The sequence below is a fragment of the Perognathus longimembris genome, chromosome 6, assembly GCF_023159225.1.
Source record: "Perognathus longimembris pacificus isolate PPM17 chromosome 6, ASM2315922v1, whole genome shotgun sequence".
Lineage (NCBI taxonomy): Eukaryota > Metazoa > Chordata > Mammalia > Rodentia > Heteromyidae > Perognathus > Perognathus longimembris.
The window spans coordinates 68,172,504-68,178,938 of record NC_063166.1 but is presented as its reverse complement, the minus strand read 5'-3'; positions in this window follow the sequence as shown (position 1 = coordinate 68,178,938).

Genomic DNA, 6,435 nt, shown 5'->3' with positions numbered 1-6,435 from the left:
CATGAGTGTACTGGTTGTACATTATCTCAGTCTTTGTTCTTGGAAGAGTTCCAGGATAATTGTTATCTCTTCATTATTGGAACAGAACAGGAACAGTGTAGTCTCCTGAGTTTAGTGGGGGTTTTGTTTGTTGTTTGTTTGTTTTGTTTTTTGTCAGTTGTGCCAGCAGTGACCAGCTTTGGACTATTTTCTTTAAGATGACAAGAAGAGTTTATTTATGTAGTTGTAACCCCTCTATACATCACCTTGACAATAAAATAAAAAAAAATTAGAGTTGAAAAGAAGAAGGAAGAGCTAGTTGGGTACTGGTGTCTCACACCTGTAATTCTAACTACTCAAAAAGCTGAGATCTGGGCTGGGGATATGGCCTAGTGGCAAGAGCGCCTGCCTTGTATACATGAGGCCCTGGGTTCAATTCCCCAGCACCACATATACAGAAAATGGCCAGAAGTGGCGCTGTGGCTCAAGTGGCAGAGTGCTAGCCTTGAGCAAAAAGAAGCCAGGGACAGTGCTCAGGCCCTGAGTCCAAGGCCCAGGACTGGCCAAAAAAAAAAAAAAAAAAAAAAAGCTGAGATCTGAGCATTGAGGATCAAAGCCTGCCTATGCAAGAAGGTCCTTGAGGTTCTTATCTCCAATTAACAACCAAAAAGCTGGAAGTAGAACTGTGGCTCGAGTGGCAGAGCACCAGGCTTAAGTGAAAAGGCCAAGAGAGCATGAGAAGACCTTTATTTAGGGTAAAAAAACAAACAACAACTCATTATCATTTCCTTTAGCAAGGTTTTCTTTCAGTCCAGGGATGAATCTTGCCAGATTTTTCTTTTCTTCTTCCTTCCTTCCTTCCTTCCTTCCTTCCTTCCTTCCTTCCTTCCTTCCTTCCCTCTCTTTCTCTTTCTTCCTTTCCTTTTTTCTTTCCTTCCTTCTCACTTTCTTTTTTTTTTTTTTAACTTTTGTGCTGGTACTAAGACTTGAATTCAGAGCCTAGGCATTGTCTCTTACCTTTTATTCAACATTAGCATTCTACCACTAGAGCTACAACTGGTGGTTAATTGGAGACAAGTGTCTTGTAGACTTCCCTACAGAGGCTTGCTTCAAAATTCCATCCTCAGATCTCAGCCTCCTGAGTAACTAGGATTATAGGCATGAGCCACCTGGGCCCAGTAGATAGTTTCCTTGTTATATTCTCCCAGAGCGCACTTAGTCAGAGCCCTGGAGAAATCATTAGTGCAAGGTTAAGAGCATGGCCCACTGCTGTAGCCTACTGGAGAATGAGCATTTCAAGTTACCTGTTGATTGTGTTGACTCTTAGCTCCTGGCCCTGAGTTTCCATGCCTCAATACCCCAAATCTAGCCTGCCTGGGCAGCATCTGCACCACTGCTCTACTGCTACAGGCCAAGAAGCCCTGAGGGAAAGGGAGGCATGGCATCCTCTCTGGTCAGACTTCAGTGCTTAGCACTGATGTCACCTGGGAAACCTTTAGTTGATGGATTCCCAGACCAGAGAAATGAATGATTGTTCAGAGATGTAGAGCCCTGACACCAATAGCCTTCCCAGTCAGACTGTCCACACTACAACCTTTCCACTCTTTACCAACATCTCTTCCTCCACCTAAATCTTATCAGTCCCCTGTCCTATTTCCTGAGGGTCACCTGGCTGACCCTGGACAGGATCCAACCACAACTTAAAGAGACTTCTGGGGGTAATGAAGCAATCCTAGGAGTGGAGCCAAGTAGGGAAGAGGGAAAGATTGAGAAAGCTTAAGAATGTTCTGGTGTTGCACTCCATGATATATGTTCCAGCTACCCCAAAAATGTTGACTTCTCTGTGAGGAGAGGGTCTTGAAAGCTCCAAGTTTCAAATCCCTAAAGTAGTGCTGGCTCCTGATATCTAGTGAGTTTTGCTGGTATGGATAGGAGACAGCAAAGCATGGTAGTTGTTATGTACTAAGTCGTGTGCCTCCTTCACCCCGTGGAATTTATGTTGAAGCTGGGTGCTGGTGGCTCTTTCCTATAATCCTAGCTACTCAGGAGGCTGAGGTATGAGGATCCTAGTTCAAAACCAGCCTGGGAAGGAAAGTCTATAAGATTGTTATCTCCAATTAACCACAATAAAGGCCAGAAGTGGAGCTGTGGCTCAAGTGGTAGAGACAATGACCAGGCTTTGGGTTAAAAACAAAACAAAACAAAACAAAAAAAACATAAAAAGATAGAGCTAGGAATGTGCCTTAGTGGTAGAGTGCTTGCCTAGCCTGCATGAAACCCTAGGTTCAATTCCTTAGCACCACATTAACAGCAAAGGCCAGAGTGGCGCTGTGGCTCAAGTGGCAGAGTGCTAACCTTGAGCAAAAAGAAAGCAGGGACAGTGCTCAGGCCAGGCCTGAGTCTAAGCCCTAGGACTGGCAAGAGAGAAGGGGGGAAGGGGAGAATATTAAGGTTAAGTGAGGTCACAGAGTTGGTCCCATTCTGAAACAGCAGTGGTCTCAATAAGCAAATGAGATTAAACTGAGCATGGAAGACCAAGTCAGTAATCTCAGCTCTAGGGAGGCTCAGACCTAAGAATCTCCTGGAGTTCAGGATATCCTGGTTAGAGAATTTGCAAAACAAGTTCCCAGACACCCTCTCGCAATACTAGACTATACAAATGGCAGTAGCAGGTAACATTTCCTTCTTTTTTCTTTTCTTTCTTTCTTTTTATTTTGTCCGTCTTGGTATTTGAACTCTGGGCCTGGGCGTTGTCCTTGAGCTCTCCAGCTCTAGGCTAGTGTTCTACCAGTTGAGCCACAGAGCCACTTCTAGTTTTCTGGTGGCTAATTGGAGATAAGGATGTCTTTGAACCAGGATGCTCATATCTCAGCCTCCGGAGCTAGGATTACAGGCATGAGCCACTGGCCGCCCAGCATTTCTCTCTCTCTCTCTCTCTCTCTCTCTCTCTCTCTCTCTCTCCCCTCCTTCCTTCCTCCCTCCCTCCATTCCATTTATTTAATTGGTTGTGGAGCTTAAACTCAAGGCCTGAATGCTGTCCCTGAGCTTTTTTGTTCAGCGCTAGCACTCTGCTACTTTGAGCCACAGCTCCACTTCAGGTTTTTGAGTGGTTAATTGGAGATGAGAGTCTCCTGTATCTTCTTGCCAAGACTGGCTTTGAACTGTGATCCTCAGATCTCAGCCTCCTGAGTAGCTAGGACTATAGGCGTGAGGCACCAGTGCCTGGCTAGCAGATAGAATTTCTATAACATTTTTTGTTGTTGTTTCTTTTCAAATGTGCTGTATTTCAATGATTGCTTTTTATTCCTTATGGGTATCATCATTCCCTCCCTTCCTTTTCTTGTTTCATGTATGCGTGCGTATGTATGTATGTATGTATGTATGTATGTATGTATGTATATGTGTGGGCTTGAACTAAGGCCTGGGCTCTGACCCCAAGCTCTTTTCCTCCTGGCTAATACTCCACCACTTTGAGCCACAGCACCACTTCCAGCATAATCTCATCTTACTACATAAAGACTGTCATCATGAGCCAGGCCCTAGTGACTCAGGCCACCTAATTCTAGCAATTGTTCCATAAGGAGAAAGAAGCTTTGAAATCTGCATGTCAGTGGCTCACACCTGTAATCCTAGCTACTCAGAAAGCTGAGATCTGAGGATGGTGGTTCAAAGACAGCTGGGGTAGGAAGGGCCATGAGACTCCTATCTCCAATTAATCTCCAAAAAACTGCAAGTGGCACTGTGGCTCAAACTGGTAGAGAGTGCTGGCCTTGAGCCGAAGAGCTCAGAGGCAGTGTCTAGGCCCCAAGTTCAAGCCCCATGACTGACAAAAAATGAAAATTAAAAACCCTGTCATCATGGTATGGAAAAAAATAGTCTTTTCTATCAAACTAAATTGCTTCTGTCTTGTATACCGATTTTTTATACTGATGTTTCCTGAAATTATTTGCTTTTTTACTTCAATTGTATTATCTGTGCTGCTTTGACCAGCAGCCAAGTTAGGAAGATAAATCTTCAATAGCTTCCTTTCTAATCTTTAATAGCCCCCTTTCTAACCTTGGTGTTATGCATTTCTAACAACATTTACCAGAGTTAACTGGCTTCTTGGCCAAAAGAAAAAAAACCCGGCAGTTTTAAACTCAAACCACAAAGGTCATCAGATTTAGGTGTGAACAAACATGTCTAAGAATTACTATATTACCTTAAGAAAAACTATGTTATTCGAGTTCAAAAGTTTTCTAAGAGTTAATTCAAAATACAATTAAAGACAAAATCAGGGCGATAAGGGAATGTAAGGAGGGAAGTTAGTAAAGAAAGTCTTGGGAAAATGAATTGAGGAAACAAAAAATGGTTTCCTTTAGATAAGAAAGGATTTGGAGGGCTGGGGATATGGCCTGGTGGCAAGAGTGCCTGCCTCGTATACATGAGGCCCTGGGTTCGATTCCCCAGCACCACATATACAGAAAACGGCCAGAAGTGGCGCTGTGGCTTAAGTGGCAGAGTGCTAGCTTTGAGCAAAAAGAAGCCAGGGACAGTGCTCAGGCCCTGAATCCAAGCCCCAGGACTGGCAAAACAAAAACAAAAAAAAGTTAATATACTGATATAAAATCAGTATCCCATTCTTTATGAACATCATCAAAGTAATTGTGTTCTACTAAGCTTGTCAAGTTTTTAACAACATTCATTTATGTGTTTAGGTCAAGGCCCTTTAAATGGTCGCATTTTAAATAATTATATGAAACTAAAAAGTAGGGGTTGGGGATTTAGTTGAGCAGAAGAGCACTTGCTTGGCAAGTGCAAAACCCTGAGTTCAGTCCTCAGCTCTGGGAAAAAAAAACAACCCAAAAAACAACTAAAAAGCTGTCTTTTGCTGTCTAACATGTATGTTTCCCAATTATGTAAGCCACCTTCAATACCGACTTAAAAGGATACCAGCAGGCCTATATTCCTACATTCTTGTTGTAATAAAAAAAAAAAGGCTTAGTGACATATACAATGGTTTCAGTCTTAATTAGTATTCTAAAGTACTATATACAATTAGAAATACAGGCTAGGAATGTGGTTTAGTGGTAAAGTGCTTGCCTAGCATGCATGAAGCCTTAGGTTCGATTCCTTAGTACCACGTAAACAGAAAAAGCCTGAAGTAGTGCTGTGGCTCAAGTGGTAGAAAGCTGACCTTGAGCAGAGAGAGGCTCAGAGACAGAGCCCAGACCCTGAGTTTAAGCCCAGGAATGGCAAAAATAAAGTAACTAAAGCTGGGAAGTCAACAAAAATAGTTCATAGGCATGCTTATCTAATTCCCACACCACTCTACCTCTTGGAATCAGGATAGTTTGCCTTGGCATTTTCCTGGGTCTCCCATCCATACTCAGCAGACATTTATAGCCCAGTTAGAGGAAATGATTAAGGCCTCTCACCAGGCCCTTATCCACTCCAATCCAGCCCTAGCTTCTGTTAGCATATCCATCTCTATTTGACAGCCTTCATCTTGGGTCACCCTCAAACCAGGCCTGGTCACAGTCGCCCATTCCCACCCAAATTTTGCATGTACCCCCAGCCCCAACGGCTAAACAACATGTTGTTGCACAGTCTGGATGTTCCATCTTGGTCCCGTGGCTATTTCTAGTGCCCAGATACAAAAGGTGTCGTCCCAGTTAAGTGCCAAGATATAGAATGTTTTCACAGTTGCTCATTCCTATCCAAACTGCACGTACCCCCAACCCTCACTGTGTCAGCAATATATTGCTGTCACCGTCAGGATGCTCATTCCTGGTCCCACAGCTATTTCTGGTGTCCAGCTATAGAAGGTATTGCCCGGGCTGGGAATATGGCCTAGTGGCAAGAGTGCTTGCCTCATATACATGAAGCCCTGGGTTCGATTCCTTAGCACCACATATATAGAAAACAGCCAGAAGTGGCACTGTGGCTCAAGTGGCAGAATGCTAGCCATGAGCAAAAAGAAGCCAAGGACAGTGCTCAGGCCCTGAGTCCAAGGCCCAGGACTGGCAAAAAAAAAAAAAAAGTATTGCCCCAGGGGCTGGGAATATGGCTTAGTGGTAGAGTGCTTGCCTCGTATACATGAAGCCCTAGGTTTGATTCCTCAGCACCGCATATATAGAAAAGGCCAGAAGTGGCGCTGGGGCTCAAGTGGCAGAGTGCTAGCCTTGAGCAAAAAGAAGCCAGGGACAGTGCTCAGGCCCTGAGTTCGAGCCCCAGGAGTGGCAAAAGAAGAAGAAGAAGAAGAAGGTATTGCCCCAGCTATGTGGCAGATACAGGATGTTTTCCCTGGCTATAAATCACCTATAGAATGTCTTGCCCTGGCTGTCTGATATCTACAGTGCCCAGCTGTGACTACAGAAGACTCCCCTACTCCCAGCTCCTTCTGCCTTCAGCCTCCTTGATACTATATAACTACCCCTCTGCCCGAGAGCAGGCTGCTGCTACTCTCTACCCCAG